Consider the following 16,972-nt stretch of genomic DNA (forward strand, 5'->3'; position numbering starts at 1 on the left):
AAAGTATATTGCTATACAAACACAAATTGAAAAAACCCCACAAATGTTGCAAGTTATTGAAACTGCAAAATGATTAATGTCACCCAATGATGTCACTGAAAATAATCGTTTTCACAGCCAAGCCAAAATAAAAAATAGAAGGGTTGATTAAGCGTATGGCCATGGAATAATAGGTGATTGTATGTTTCTGCATGATGCTTCAATATCCATGGAGTGCAAGTGAATCTTCTTTCCTGTATGCTGTTGTGTCAAACCGATGAATTATCAAAGGTTCTAGTCCAATTCAGTCCAGAAATTATTTGTATTCACTCTCATATTTCCCTTCTGATAATCAATACATTGCTTGAAAAGATACAGAAAGAGAGGGGTATGAAGGCAAAATCACATTTCAACTGACCCACATAAATGTCAAAGACACTCTTCTCGCACATTTACTCTCTGCCATGAAATTTCAGAGGCGGGAAGAAATTTAGGAACAAAAAAACCTTAAGAGTGAATTTGAAGAAACACTATCAAGCATCTTGCAACCCTTCTCTGGAGCAGCCCCTCCCTGTGCCGCTCCTTCCAGAAGGGATACAGAGTCACGCTCATTTTATATTCACAAGAAAACGAAAACCTCTCATCTCCTGATCCTGAGATCATGTTGATGTTTGCATCTCGGTTTCTGGATAAAGTATCTCTGTTCCTGATAGAAATCAATCAATCGACAATCAGGGATTTGTATAGCGTGGCTACTCACCTGTTTGGGCCTAAAGGCGCAGGGGTGGGGGAAGCTGATCGGACTGGGTGGAGGATCACTTGAAGAGACAGGTCTTGAGGTCCTTCTTGAGGATTCCTTTTTCTGGTCTCCTCTCTACTAAAAGTCTGCTTCCTGCTTTGATGTTTCTTCTTGTCTTTTTAGCACACTTTGTTTCTGTCTCTTTCCTTTAAATGTTTCATCTGTTTCTTCCTTCAGGTTTGACGCTGAACCAATCGAGTACCTTTTCAAAGGCTCTCAACATCTCTTCTGATTTTAGTTGAGTCTAGTACAAGCCTTTGTTATGTATAGTATGAAGGTGCTTCTTAATCTAAGATAGGTTTCTAAACTCATTTTGACTGCTCCAACTGCCCCATAGAAGAATGTAAAATAATACATCATTAGCATGGTACAAAATAGCAAAATGGGATTAGAAACCAACAACATATCGCTATTTGGAAGGGGTACATTTGTTGTGTCTCATCCATATTGTGATTTTTTAAAGTATGTGTCAATGTTTGCTATCCACCTTTGGTCCCAAAACATTGACATTCTACTGGCACTTCGAGGATGTGTTAACCCGATCGCAAATGAGAAGGACTGCTAAGGAAAATATTTGTAAAAGTTTAAAAACAAGCTTGTTGTGGAAAAGGCAGTGGTTCACATGAGCACTGTCAACTCCAAAACAAAGAAAAAAAACTATTTTCTTTATAAATGCAGCATCTTTAAAGGAAAATGGGCAGTTATTTTTTTTTAAAAGCTGAATTTATTTAAAATGTGATCACAGATATAGGGATCTGCCGAGCCCAGCAGACCAGCATCCCTGTAATGGCATCCAACTGCAGCTAGTAACAATTAAGGACCCACTATGATTTGGAATTTTGTGAACCAACCTTTTTGTACATAGGAGGTTGGTTCCAAAAATTCCTTTTCATTTGCAAAAAACCGGCATGCAAATATGCTACCACTTTTTGTGAATTGAAATTTCGAACCTCAGCCCCATAATTAATTATGCAGGTATTGTATATCTCTAAAGCATTTATTCTAATAGTGTAAATAAACTGCATCTCTTATGGAAATACATAACACTGACTGGATAATATAATGATTGAAGTCATTGTTGTGAATGATCAGAGTACCTACCTTTGTAAACCTACTCCACTCCTTGCGAGTAAGCCTTGAGTGTTTAAACTCGCTGCCCTTTTAACATTATAGGCCAAATGGAGGTTATTGGCCTTTCAGTGAGCTCACAGTAGAATATAGTTTCTGCTGTTGCAGGGACAACAGGCAAGACTTGTTACTGGGATTGCCAAGGTGCCCCTGAGTACCTTTCCCTCAGAAGAACGTCCTTGGCACAAATAATAGTAATGGAAAGCTAAATGCCATACAGACACTTGCAAGACCATGGCCAGGTTGTGCTGTGGACACCCCACGTGATGACCTAACTTTATCTGCCATTGCCCGACCTCATTGTCAGCCATTAAACGTCTTGAGAATGCAGACTATAGTCAACTCTACTCAGGGGCTAAGATGCAGGAAGACTCACCGCCAAAATATCACATATATTAAAATAGTTTCCCAATGGTATGGCAATTACAGAAAGAAAAGGTCCCCAATGAGTACTTTCATAGACCTTGGACTGCTGATGTTTGGAAACGCAGCACATTTAATGGCTGTTGCAGGGAATTCCATAATGACTCTCTGCATACAAAAAAGATGAAATGCTGTATGCTTTCAGAAAAGGTGATATGGCTAAAATAAGAATCTGGTCCAAGCTGAATGTCCCGGTTGTTAACAAACTACTTTATTGCACCAGGCCGGGCATAAAACAACTGTTGGTCTTGGATCATGACCTGATTCATTACGGACTTATGAAGGCAACGGAAAAAAGCATAACAGTCACTGTAGAAAGCCTAGGCCATTCGTTGCCTAAAGCTTCCTGGTTTTATTAAAAACTAAAACTTGAGAAGAAACAATGTAAGGTTCTGGAAAGGCTTTGGTGAAACCCTACAGAGGATACCAAAACTAATTACAGAGCAGCATTAAAAGAATTTGTTTGGGCTCTGTAAATCTGATCAAGACACTTTTTATGAGCGTTCAAAATTGCTCTAAAATGCATTTTAAGGTGGTGTACGAATGATTTTACCTTTGGCATTTGCCTTCCTCTCTTCCGCTTTCTCATATACAATGTGAGGAGCTTGCTCTTTTCTTTTTTCAAAAAGTGGAAGGGATTCACTCTCAATTGACTAGTGTCTACATACAGGGATTACAACTGAACAATACTGTTTCAATTTCTAATACTCATAATGTCTCCCTTGTTGCTTGCCAAGGCTCTTGGATCACCTACAGTCAATCACCTAAACTTGATACATGGTCCCATCTGGACATTACATATTTTAAATGTATTTGTCTGTCCACTGGATCCTTTCACATTTGCATGCTCAGCCAGTTGGATTCCAGCCTACTATTAATGATTATGGATGTTCTTAATGCCTCCATTTGTGAAGGGGTTGTCCCTCAGGACTGGAAACATGCTATGGCCCTTGATATTATAAGAAAAAGCTAATCTGGACTCAGCTACTCAGTCTAATGTCCAACCTACTTCTCTGCTGCCCATTTTCTCCAAGATTCTGGCAAAACATGTTAACCGCCAGTTGACTTCTTTTGTGGAAGCGAAGACTGTTCTTCACCCTTCTCAGCCTTGATTAAGGGCTGGAAATTCAACTGAATTCACCCTCCTGGGGGTAATTGAACTTCTAAGGCAGCACTTGGATGAGAAAGAAACAGCTGTGCACATCTCGTTAGATCTTAGCACTGCCTTTTAATCAGTGTCTCACTCTAATCAAATGAAAAGACTGATGGCACTTGGGCTTGATGGCTTTGGTATGGTGACTATCTTTTCTTAAAGATCAGTCTTTAAAGGTTTTCTCTTCCACTGCCAGGTCCAAGTCACAAGCACTTTCTTCTGGAGGTCCGCGGGGCTCTGTGTTGAGCCCTATGTTATTTAACATCTACATCCGCCCTTTGGCAGATGAGGTAATGAGCAGCGGTCTGTCCCTTTTTTCTTACGCAGATCACACTTAGATTATCTTTACTTTGTCATCTGCTCAGAATCATGGGTCTTCTGACCTCAGTTTAAGATTGAGTTGTATCTCCTCTTGGATGTATAAAAATCTCCTTAAGCTCAATGGGGATAAAACTGAAGTCATGCTTCGGTGCAGGTACCCAGCTCTCTGGGACCCACTACATTAGCATGCTTCCTCAGGTGCTTTGCCTCCGCCATCTTCAAAGGTTAAGAATCTGGGTTTCCTTGAGGATGATTTGTTATCCAAAAGCAGCAAGTGGCAAAAAGTGACATGTCCAGGCTTGATTATGGCAAAATGCTGTATTTAGGAGGCGGTAAAACTACCATCCATCAACTGCAGCTAGTGCAGAACTCTGCTGCCAGGCTTCTTTATCGTATCCCAAATTTGCCTCAGTCTCAAATCTCTTTCATGAGCTGCACTGGCGTAAGATCACATATCACATAAAATGTTAAGCACTTTACTATATGTTTAAGGCGAAAGTCCGAGTTGGACCTAACTACATTCAGGATCTGGTACTCCCTTAAAATCCTTCACAATCCCAGATCTTCACAATGGGCCTTGTTTACAATACCAAGGTTCTGTCTGTCCTGCATGAAAGGATGTTCTTTTGCATATCTAGGGCGGAAACTTTGGAACTCTCTTCCAGACTCTCTGAGGAACTGTTAGTCTTTTCTTGCATTTCGCAAGGGCTTGAAAATCTGGCTTTTTAAGTCTGCCTACTTTGCTCTCTGCATCCTCCCTTCCTGCCATGTGCTGAGAACCCCCTTGGGGTAGCTGTGCTCATTAGAAGTCTCTAATAATAATAATAATAATGATAATATTAATAATATCCATTGAGATGTCCTCAGTAATTTAATCAATGATGTAATTGAACATGCCATGAGTGATGTAATATTTGGGGTCATAAGCAATGGATGGTGGGGTGCAAGTTATACCTAGCTTGCTGAAATATAACATTCAAATTTAGTGTTTTTTGGCTTTGAAATGTTATGCTACATCTGACATTGTCACCTAGCTATAACATCCCTTTAACCTCTGTTTTTTAACATAAGTTAAGGTTTTTTGTCTTTACCCACCTATAATATCACTTTAACTAAAGTACTTCCTTGGTACTTCAGACATGAAAAAAACATTTAAAGGTATGACATCCCAGGCACCTAGTTTATGCTGAGTGAAAATCTAATAAGGAGGAGGCATCTACATCTTCAGCTGGACCCTCTCTCTTACCTGTAGATGCTGTACCATCTCAAGTACTCTAGAGGCAGGATAATGAAAGCCCTGCATACTTCAGTAGGGTCATCTACTGCAGCAGGTACATGAAGACACTAATGGTGGGTGAACCAGCGTTGTATATTAGAGACAAGTTGGCGTCTGATCATGGATGCTAACAAATGTAACTGTCCAGTATTTGTAAAACGCAAACAATTACTCGAAGGTGTAACCTGTGACCCCATCAGGTTCCCTGGACCGGGATGAGGAGAAATATTAAAGATCAACCAAGACAGGGATAATAACCTTAGTCCATCAATCCCCGAGCTTACTCTGGATGAGTTTGAGATGCCATCGGAAGAGGAGTTTGTCCGAGTGGCTCAGGTAATTTCCTCGGGATCACCGTTGGATCCCATTCCCCAAAAGATATTGAAAGAATTGGGACTGGAGATCTTTCCAATCTTACACCAGTTGTGTGGCCAGTCCCTCAGCAATGGGGTGGTGCCACCCTGCTGGAAACAGGCAATTATAACACTGCTCCTGAAAAAACCTACACTGGACCCAGGCTGCCCTAAGAACTACTGACCGATCTATCTCTTACCATACCCAGTTAAAATTGTGGAATGTTTGGTAAGTAGGTCATTGTCCCTTTTTTTGGAGACAAATAATAAGTTGGAAGATGAGCAATTTGGGTACAGGCCAGGCCATGGAACAGAGACAGCCTTGGTGACCATCTTGGACAATCTTCAAATGTCTGCCGCATTCGACATGGTGAACCATACCATCCTCCTTGCACGGCTGAAAGCTCTGGGAGTGGCAGGTGTGGCACTGAGCTGGATGCGTTCCTATCTGTCTAATACATGTCAATCTGTAGCGCTCCCCCCATTTCAATCGGAATTTATTAAAAATGAACATGGGGTACCTCAGGGGTCTTCAATCAGCCCCATACTGTTTAAGGCATACATGCGGCCACTCCTGGATGTCATTAAAACCCATATTATCTGTGTGGATAATTACGCCAATGACACCCAGTTTATCGTGTCTCTGGATGGCATCTACGCTGACTCCCAGGAAACTTTTCATGTGTGCATGCGAGAAATGGTGAATTGGTTGAGGGACAACTCGTTGCAATTTAATAATGAGATAACAGATTCTGCACTGTAGGGTGGATAGCGTCCCATCAGTGTTTCCAGCTGATTTTTTTGCCCATACCCACAGTTGATCCTTTGGCAGCAGTGAGTACAGTATGCAATCTGGGGGTCAGCTTTAATGAGAAGCTGAATTTGGAATCCGATGTCAACAAACTGGTGGGAGGCTGCTATACTCTTATCCGGGGACTCAGTAAAGTGCTACCACTACTGCCAGCCCAGGCAAGAATCACAGTAGTTAGTAGCATTATTTTGAGTTGCCTGGATTACTGCAATGCCTTGCTCCTAGAGTCTCCTGGATACCTGATTGCATGGCTCCAGAATATCCAGGCGGCAGCAGCGAAGCTTGCACTGAGAAGGGCATGTCGTACATCGACAGCCTAGGTGTTGGCAGAGCTGCACTGGCTCCCGGTGACTCAAAGGATTTTGTTCAAATCCCTCTGTATAGTGTTCAAGGCACTTCATGGACTGGGGCCTAAACGACTTCAGGGCAGGTTTAAATGGTATGAACCTGCATGCAACCTCCTCTCTTCAACTGCTAATCTTGTCAGGATTCCTAGGACAAGGAGAGTAACACTGGGGGGAAGAGTGTTTGGCAGTGCAGCTGCCCACCTCTGGAATTATCTACCTTTAGAAATAAGGAGAATACAGGACCTGATTATGTTCCGGAGGAAAGTCAAAACGTGGCTCTTCCCTAAAATATGATTTTCTGGCTCAGCTCTGTAGCTTCACCCAACAGCTTTTTCTGGTGTCCTAGCGCCAGGATGCCCACAGGGTTACATGGCGCTCTATAAATGTTAAAAATAAATAAATAAGGTGTCAAGGCTCTGAGGGACGTCAGGAAGATTAAGCAAGCTATTGCCCAGAGACACATGGTGCTGGGCTGATCTGCTGCTGGTGATCGAACCATGAGCCCCCGGGTTCCGGAGTCAGTCGCCATGCCGCTGCGCCACACCTCATTCTTTCAAGTTGAACCCCCAAAAATATAAAAACCTCCCAAAATATTTAAAAACAGAAAAAAGGGTATTTTCAGAACTGCCTTTATTGGTTTACTAGCAGCCCGTCCCGACCTTGTCCGGGAGCAATCAGGCTTCCCGGACCCCCGCCCGCCCCGACATTGTGCAGTAGCCCGGCCCCCCGCCCGCCCTGACATTGTCAAGCAGCTCGGGCCCCTGCCCGCCCTGTCCCCCGCCTACCCCGACCCCCGCCTGCCCGGAGCCTTACCTCAGCCGCCGCTCCTCCCCCGCGCTCCTCATTTCACCGCTCCGCCGCTCCTTGCCGCTTACCGCTCCTCCCGCCTGTCCACCGGTCCTCACCGCCATTCCGCCGTTCGTCACTGCTCCTCCCCCGCGCCATGTCCGCCGCTCCTGCACGCCGCTCCTCCCCGCGCTCCTGATGTCAGCACGCAGGTCGCGGCCGGCACTACTTGCAAGGGACTACTTTTTTTTTATTGTCAATTTTTTAAATAACGTATATTTTTTTTATTTATATAGCCTATGTCCATCTGCACACCCTGACGATTACAATGATGTATCGGGTGTGTGGAATGGCGCTGTGGTTCCAGAGTTTACCCCCCTCAAAGGTGCAAAGTTCTTCCTTTATTATAGTAGTGTAGAAAAGCCAAATAAAATCATGTTGTTTGTCATTTCTGTATGTTTATGCTACTATACTCTTATAGTCTACCAAAGCAATCTATAAACAACATTAAAAGTTAAGTTTACTGTTATAAATTGTAAGCAAAATGCAAACATTTACAGTAATAGATTTGCACTTAGATAGCTGCAATAGCATTTTACTGTAAGCTGCAAATATTTAAGAAAATTCTGCTTAATGATAATCAAAAGTACTCATATTTCCTCATAGTGTTCCGTTGTAGCACGTAAGGGCTATAAAAGGCCAACTGTTGTGTAATTGTGTCCTAGTGAAAAATGAGGCCTTTGACAAAGAGAGTGGGCCTTCAATGATTGTTAGGTGCTCCTATGTGATAGAATATAAATCTAGTAGAACATTCCATTCTATAAGTGCATACTGTTGTAAAAGACAGACAACTGACTCCAGGAACGTACAGGAGCTCTACAGCCACTTGCTTCTATTCGTTTAAGTAGCTTTACAAGGTTTTGCTGTCTGTGTGTGGTAGTTACTATCACGCATAGAGACAGAAAATGATTACACAGTCCAGGTATGTGACCGTTAACTCTTCCAAAATATTTCTCATTGTGGTAGAGATAAAGACAATATATTTAGGAAATAGTGTCATGTCCATGCAGCTTATATATACACAGACAAAGCTAAGCACAGCAGGGGCTTACCCACCTGATTCTGGCAGAATACCCTTGAGATACCAGCAAAAAGATTCAGTAGAGAGCGAAAGCTGTGTTTAGTAGGGACTTCACAGCCTGAGGGGGCTTTGGTGTCTAGAAGAAGTGTGGTTTCCAAAAGCAGTTGTGCATAGGAGAAACTGTCCAACATACCCAAACATATCTAATTAGTTGGCTACAACATGGTGGCTATCTGCAAAGGGTTCACCACAGTGAAGACTGTGTGTAGTAGGGGTTTGGCCTTCTAAGGATGATTGTGTGTCTTAAGAGAGTGGGCTCTTTGTGAGGAGTGCATAAGATACCAGCCCACCCGTGTGTGGTTATTCACAAAACGTCAACAATCCGAAACAAAAAGTACAGTAGAGGCTGAAGACTGTGCATAATAGGGACTTGGCCATTTAATGGGGCTTCACGGTCTGGGGGAAGTGGCTCTTCATGAGGGGTTTGTGCACATAATGAACACCACGCACAGGGCAGGCTTTGCAACCCATGAATGGTGATTTCCCACAAAGGGTCATCTATCTGCAAAGGGTTTAGTACAGGGCAAGGAATGGATGGTGTTAGAAGGTGCTTCACCATGTAAGGAGACACAAATGTGTGAAACAAGTGGCCTGTCTGTAAAAGGTTGTGCAGAGGGTGAAACCTGTGTCTTGCCCACCCACGTCTGGCTGATTGACCACAAGAGATTAACTATTTCTAATATGTTCGGCACAGAGCACACACTGTAAATAGTAGAGATTTGGCCATCTAATGGGGTTTGAGTGTCTGAAGGGAGTGGGCTAAAGAGTTATACACAGGGCAAAACTGTGTGCAGGCATACTTGCCCACCTGTCTGCAATGGGTTAACCACAACACCTGAGCTACGAGCAAAACGTTCAGTATAGGGTAAAAAGGTGTCCCTTGGGACTTCACCATCTAAGGAAGCTAGGGTGTCTGCAGGAAGACTACTCTTCATGAGGAATTATACATAGCAGCAAAGATAATGCACATGAGGGCTTGACCATCTATGTCTCATAGGTGGCCCACAAAAGGTTACCTATCTGAAAATGATGTGGTAGACAGCAAAAGCTGTGCGTAGTAAGGGGTTGCCTCTTGGGCTGCCTATGTGTCTGGAGGAAGTGAACTCTCACTGATGAATCCTGTAGGAGTTCCACAGGACCTCTGAAGAAAAAAAACACCCTCCATCCTCTGGGCACAAGTCACATGGAACACATTCCCTCTTAACACCCTTACATGCATAAGACAAAGTTTCTGTGCAGTTTTCTGTAGGTAATGTGCCCTCTATAAGGGAATGTGCATAGGGTGATAACCTTATGCAAAGACACGTACCCATCCATGTGCCAGTGGTTACTCTCAAGAGCTCGGTTAACCACAAAGAATTTTAGATAGGACAAACACTGTATGTTCTAAGGAATTCACCACCTAAGAGATCTTCACTGTCTAAATGGGAGAGTGCTCTCCATCAAGAGTTCTGTATATGAGCGAAGAACACTCACAGTAGCAATTTGCCAACCCATGTCAGGTTAGTTGCTCACTAGAGGTCGACTACCTGAGAAGGGTTCGGCAGAGTGAAGACTGTTTGTAGTAGGGGTTTGGACTCCTAATGGGGCTTGGATGTCTGGGAGTGGGCTTTATGTGAAGGGTTGTGCAAAGGACAAATACTGTATGCAGAAGGGACTAGTCCATACATGTGGTTGATTTCACACAAGAGGACGGCTATCCGCAAAGAGTTTTGTACAAAACAGCGACAACTGTGCGTAGTAGGGGTTTGGCCTCCTAATTAGGCTTTGGAGTTTAGAGGGAGTACGCTTTCTGTGAAGACTTCAGCATAGTCCTAGGACTAACTGTAGCTGCTTCAATGGCCATCACAGATCAGGCACCTGCAAACTGTTTGGTATAGGGCAAGGCCAGTCCGTACTAGTTGCTTAGTTGCCTATAGGGAACTGAGTGTCTGGGCATGGCAGGCTACCAGTGATGGGTGGAGGCCAAAGTAAAGACCATGTGCAGCAGTTACTAGGCCACCTGTGTGTGCTTTGTATCCCCCAAGAGAAAAACTATTCACATAGGGTTTGGTACAAGGTGAAGACTGTGCACAGTAGGAACCTCACCACCTAATGGGACATTTTGTGTCTGGAGGTAGAGGGCTGCTTGTGAAGGGTTGTGCAACCTGTGTGTGGTTGTTTGCCCACAAGAAGTTGGCTATCAGTAAAGTGTGGGACAATGGGAAGACTGTGCATAATTTGGAGGTCCTAATTACTAATTGGGCTTCACTGACTTGAAAGAGTGGGCTCTCTGTGAGAAGTTGTGCATATAGCAAGGACCGTGCTTATCAGGGGCTTGTCCACCCGCATCAGCTTCACTGGCTACAAAGCATGTACCTGCAAAGGGTTCAGTAAAGATCAAAAGCTGTGCATAGTAGGTGCTTGGCCACCTCGTGAGAAATGAGTGTCCGGAGGGATTGGGTCACCGTGAGGGGTGGTGCTGAACACAAAGACCATGTGCAGCAATTACTAGGCTAACCAAGTTTAGTTTGTAGCCAACAAAAGGTCACCTATCTGTGTCAGATTCAGTACAGGGTGAAGTGCATAGTAGGGGCTTCACCACCTAATGAGGCTCGTATGTCTTGAAGAAGAGGGCGCTCTGTGAAGGGTTCTGCAAAGAGGGTAAGACTGTGTATTGCCGTTGAGGACAAGGTTGGCTACCCATAAAGGGCTTGATACAGAGCTAAGGCTGTGTATAGTTGGGGGTTAGACACCTAAAGGGGATTGGGTGTCTATAGGGAGTGTGCTCTCCATGAGGGGTTCTACAGGGGGTAAAGTCTGTGCGTGTGTGGTTGGTTCCCCACAAAAGGTTGTCTATGCGCAAAGGATTCAGTACAGCGTGAAGACTGTGAATAAAGCGGTTTTGCCACTAAAGGGGTTTGTGGGTGTTAAGAGGGAGTGTGCTCTATGAGACTTGTGCCCAGAGGATGGTGGGTGTTTTTTTTTCCTTCAGAGGTCCTTTGGTACTCCTATGGGATTCAGCATGGAGGCAACTGTTTTTTTAAAGTATTTCTTGGCCTTTGGAGGCTCCCTCCAGTACCTCTCATGACACCGCATTATATCTTAACTTTTATGTAGTCTCAGGACAAAGGGACAGAGTCCCAGTGTCTCCTAATTTTGGCAGCAACATCTTTATTTGTGTTGTGGCCAGTCAATCAGTAAGCTCAGTTCTGTGAGAGTGGTTCCCGTCCTACAGATGACACCGAAAGAAAAAAATGCTCTCTCCACCAATTAGAATGCTTTATTTTTTAGGTCGAGGACCTATTGTCGGCGGTTTCGGGGGAATCTGAGACAGCATTTGGGGACACGCCTCTGCTGTCTCAGATTCCTCCTCGAGGGCGCGCATGGCGCCGTGCAATCCCCTGCCTGCCATTCACATGCTCTCGCAATCACACACAGGCAAAGTCACACATGCGCACACACATTCCCACGCGCACACACTCACCCCCCCCCCCAGGCATACACACACACAGGCAGGCAGGCACGCGCAGGCACGCACACACGCACATGCGCACACACACACACACACACACACACGCACGCACCCCCTCCCCCACCACTCACGGGGCTCACGCGCGCACACACGGACACACATATCCCCCCCTCCACTCACCGTGCTCTTTCGTCGCGACGCCTCGCTGCGCTCCTTTTCTCCGGCGCATCTCCACACGCGGGGCACTTCTCTGGATCTTCACGCTACCGCGGGGCTCTCCCTCCATGATGTGAGCCCCGCATCAACGAGCAACATCGGCCTCTTCCGGCCGCGTCACAGGCCCCGCCCATGTCACGAGGAAGGATGCCTGACTTCCTGGTTATTTATAGCGCGTGTGCGCGCAAACAACTTGAGGCTTGTTTTGTATGACGTCCATAATCACGGCTCGGATCTCGAGTACACATTTTCTGGTGACAAGTTCAGGCGCCTCCTTTTGGGTGTAAAAGCTGCGGTGATGTTTATCTGCACCACAGGCATGCGATGCCCTGAGCCACCTGGGGCTGCCCGTCCGTCTGCAGCTCCTCCGACATCGACCACAGCCTCAGGGCGCTGGAAGTTCAGAAGAGGGACGCAAAGCACCAGTGAGGAGGAGATGCCAGCAGTTAAGTATTTTAGGACAGGCTCCCTCATCCCACGCGCTAACACGGAAAACCTTAAAAGGGGAGATCACCTTTGAATAGACTTTTTATCATCCCACCGGCCCCTCCCCTGCCCACTTAACGGCAACGGGTTGCCAGGTTCTTGAGTGAAGTAAGCCCATTTGCAGAAACACGCAACGAGATTGGTTTGCCGAAGGTCAAGTTACAGACATAGGGATGAAAGTGCAGGTCTTAGTTCTAAAGTGTGTGCCTCTCCCAGCAAGCCCCTCGACCTGTGCCCGTGCACCTCGGAGATGTTTCTGTCTAGCTGGAGTTTGAAAGATGGGATCTGAGATCTGACGTTTGTTGTTTCGTCTTTAGGTTGCAGCTTTTCCGCACTAAACTGCTGAGTTCAGTTTACTGCTCCTGCAGGCATGCAGTCTATGCAGTCTTTTGTGACAGCTAACCTTTAAATGCATGCTGCACCTCGCTGACTGTAACTTTCCAGAAACGTCCATAATCACGGCTCGGAGCTTGAGTACACATTTTCTAGTGACAAGTTCAGGCGCCTCCTCTTGGGTGTTAAAGCTGCGGTGATGTTTATCTGCACCACAGGCATGCGATGCCCTGAGCCGCCTGGGGCTGCCCGTCCGTCTGCAGCTCCTCCGACATCGACCAGCGTCCTCAGGGCGCTGGAAGTTCAAAAGAGGGACGCAAAGCACCAGGGAGGAGGAGATGCCAGCGGTTAAGTATTTTAAGACAGGCTCCGTCATCCCACGCGCTAAAACGGAAAACCTTAAAAGGGGAGATCAACTTTGAATAGACTTTTTATCATCCCACCGGCCCCTCCCCTGCCCACTTAACAGCAACGGGTTGCCAGGTTCTTGAGTGAAGTAAGCCCATTTGCAGAAACACGCAACAAGATTGGTTTGCCGAAGGTCAAGTTACAGACATAGGGATGAAAGTGCAGGTCTTAGTTGTGACAGCTAACTTTTAAATGCATGCTGCACCTCGCTGACTGTAACTTTCCAGAAACCTGGAATAAGAGTCGAAAACCCATGTGCGCCTTTCTTGCTGGGAAAGGAGTAACCTGGACTCCCACAGAGTCGGGAAACGGCAGGAGCCCAGGACTGACCTGGCTTGCAGTCCTGCACTGTGCCCACCAGACCCTTAACCCTCTTAATTATGGTCTGGCAAGCTGGCCTGCAGGATCTTTGTGGCTCCTGGGTAGCGGCCTTCCTGCCCGGGCCCCGGTCCGTGCGGGCTCCCTGCCCGGGCCCCGGTCTGCGCACACTGGACTGGACACTTTGTCTCATCAGTCTGTACAGCTTCCTCGTCTTGTATGACTTGATAAAGCCCTGCTTCTGTACCCAGGGTCCTGGGCTTGTTATAATTGATGCGTATTTCACTGGACACTGCTATGCTTTTTACGGCCTCTTCTTTTCAGCTTTAATTTGTTTTATGCACATATGCAAGTGTCTCTTGATTTAATTACTCTTGCAAGCAGAAGTTTTAATTTAAACATGTAAGGTGCAAGGAACAGGCTCATATACAAGCGTGCCCACTGGGTTGTTCATCCTTCAAATGTTGGTAAAATGATGGGGATTTATAAAATACGGCAGCTTGTTTTTTTATGGTGCAGTTTTACTACGTGCAGCATACCAACACCTCTCATGGATTAGCATCTGGCAATCCTTCTCTCTTACTTTCTACAAATTGCCCACATTGCTTATACTCCCAACTGCATACCCACAATAAACAAAATTGTAATTGAGCTACCACGAACAATGACTTCATAACTGGACCTGCTGTTCTAAACCTTTTGACTGTTCTGAACCACCACTGAATCTTTAATAGTATCCAGAGCCTTTACTGAAAACGTGAGACACTGACTGTCTCAATTGTGATGATTTCAACCACAAAACAACGTGCACAAATAAAGAAACATGCAAACACAACAGGTGATGGACCGAATGTGGATCAATGTCACACACTCACCCCAGTCCAAAGATCTGGGCCCAAATCCATCGTTATTTTGCACTCCACACCACCCTGGGTTAGACAATGGCGATATGCAAATCAGCTCTGACCCTGTGCCCCATGGGAACAGTCCAGTCCGAACTACAAAAGCCATGTCCTTCCCAGAACGGAATCAAGCATCCGAGGACCGGACCGGTTTCGAGGTAACACCTCTCATCAGCCCGGCTAGCTTGACTCTAGTGGTGTGGAGTGCCTGGGACCCACGTCTGGGCATCCCCAGCGCACTTAGGGCGGAATATGCAAACACAACAGGTGATGGACCGAATGTGGATCAATGTCACACACTCACCCCAGTCCAAAGATCTGGGCCCAAATCCATCGTTATTTTGCACTCCACACCACCCTGGGTTACACAATGGCGATATGCAAATCAGCTCTGACCCTGTGCCCCATGGGAACAGTCCAGTCCGAACTACAAAAGCCATGTCCTTCCCAGAACGGAATCAAGCATCCGAGGACCGGACCGGTTTCGAGGTAACACCTCTCATCAGCCCGGCTAGCTTGACTCTAGTGGTGTGGAGTGCCTGGGACCCACGTCTGGGCATCCCCAGCGCACTTAGGGCGGAATATGCAAACACAACAGGTGATGGACCGAATGTGGATCAATGTCACACACTCACCCCAGTCCAAAGATCTGGGCCCAAATCCATCGTTATTTTGCACTCCACACCACCCTGGGTTAGACAATGGCGATATGCAAATCAGCTCTGACCCTGTGCCCCATGGGAACAGTCCAGTCCGAACTACAAAAGCCATGTCCTTCCCAGAACGGAATCAAGCATCCGAGGACCGGACCGGTTTCGAGGTAACACCTCTCATCAGCCCGGCTAGCTTGACTCTAGTGGTGTGGAGTGCCTGGGACCCACGTCTGGGCATCCCCAGCGCACTTAGGGCGGAATATGCAAACACAACAGGTGATGGACCGAATGTGGATCAATGTCACACACTCACCCCAGTCCAAAGATCTGGGCCCAAATCCATCGTTATTTTGCACTCCACACCACCCTGGGTTAGACAATGGCGATATGCAAATCAGCTCTGACCCTGTGACCCTGTCACACACTCCTGGGGGAGTGTGTGACATTGATCCACATTCAGTCCATCACTTGTTGTTTTTGCAATTGCCGCCCTAAGTGCTCTGGGGATGCCCAGACGTGGGTCCCAGGCACTCCACACCACTGGAGTCAAGCTAGCCGGGCTGATGAGAGGTGTTACCTCGAAACCGGTCCGGTCCTCGGATGCTTGATTCCGTTCTGGGAAGGACATGGCTTTTGTAGTTCGGACTGGACTGTTCCCATGGGGCAACAGGGTCAGAGCTGATTTGCATATCGCCATTGTCTAACCCAGGGTGGTGTGGAGTGCAAAAAAACGATGGATTTGGGCCCAGATCTTTTGACTGGGGGAGTGTGTGACATTGATCCACATTCAGTCCATCACTTGTTGTTTTTGCAAATAAAGAAACAAGCATTAATCAAGCAAAAAACAATAATTAAATTCCCATCCGGATTCATAAATTAAAAGTTGAGCTTTAGAGTACTCACCCTACCTGCAAATGCCGTCATTAATGGCTGACTCACTCGCACTAACTATCACACTCTGGCAGACTCTCCCTCTCTCACACTCTCACTCTCTCACTGACACTCTCACTCTCACTAACTCTCACTGACTCTCTCACTCACACTGACTCTCTCACTCACACTGACTCTCTCACTCACACTGACTCTCTCACTCACACTGATTCTCTCACTCTCACTGACAGACTCTCCCACTCTCTCACCCACTCACTGTCACTAACAGACTCTCACTGACTGACTCTCCCACTCACTGACTCTCCCACTCACTGACTCACTCACTGTCCAGACTCTCACTGACCGACTCACCAACTCTCTCTCACTCACTGACTGACTCGCCCACTCATTCTCACTCACTGACTCACTCTCAACACACATTACATTACAAATGCAATAGGTGTCACATTTGCGAAAGTTTAAGCTATTGACATTGTAAATGACAATGCTATTAATGTATCTATTTTCATAACCAACACATAAATAAAAAAATTGTAATTTACAATGCCAATAGCTCAAACTTTCCTAATGCGAGACCTTTTGCATTGCAAATGCTTGTTTTAATTTGTGGAACCAAAGGAGTACTGCTGGACCTCAATGGGATCAACCGTCCAGATATCACTGTATTTTTGTAGATTAATTTCTCAACAACTGCTGAACAGATTTTCACCAAATCACAAAAAAACGAGTTCTGAGTAAAGTTCTAGCTTTCCACCAAATATGGCGTAATTCTGGTTAGATGTTTTTCTGTAGTG

At 45.8% G+C, this 16,972-nt stretch overlaps 1 protein-coding gene across 4 annotated transcripts in view; it reads right to left on the reverse strand.

The window, feature by feature from the left end:
* LOC147709785 (uncharacterized) overlaps positions 1-16,972 on the reverse strand; it is a 1,097,608-nt gene that overhangs the window by 617,687 nt on the left and 462,949 nt on the right. The window lies entirely within an intron of this gene.

This window comes from Lissotriton vulgaris, chromosome 6, assembly GCF_964263255.1.
Source record: "Lissotriton vulgaris chromosome 6, aLisVul1.2, whole genome shotgun sequence".
NCBI classification, from domain to species: Eukaryota; Metazoa; Chordata; class Amphibia; order Caudata; family Salamandridae; genus Lissotriton; species Lissotriton vulgaris.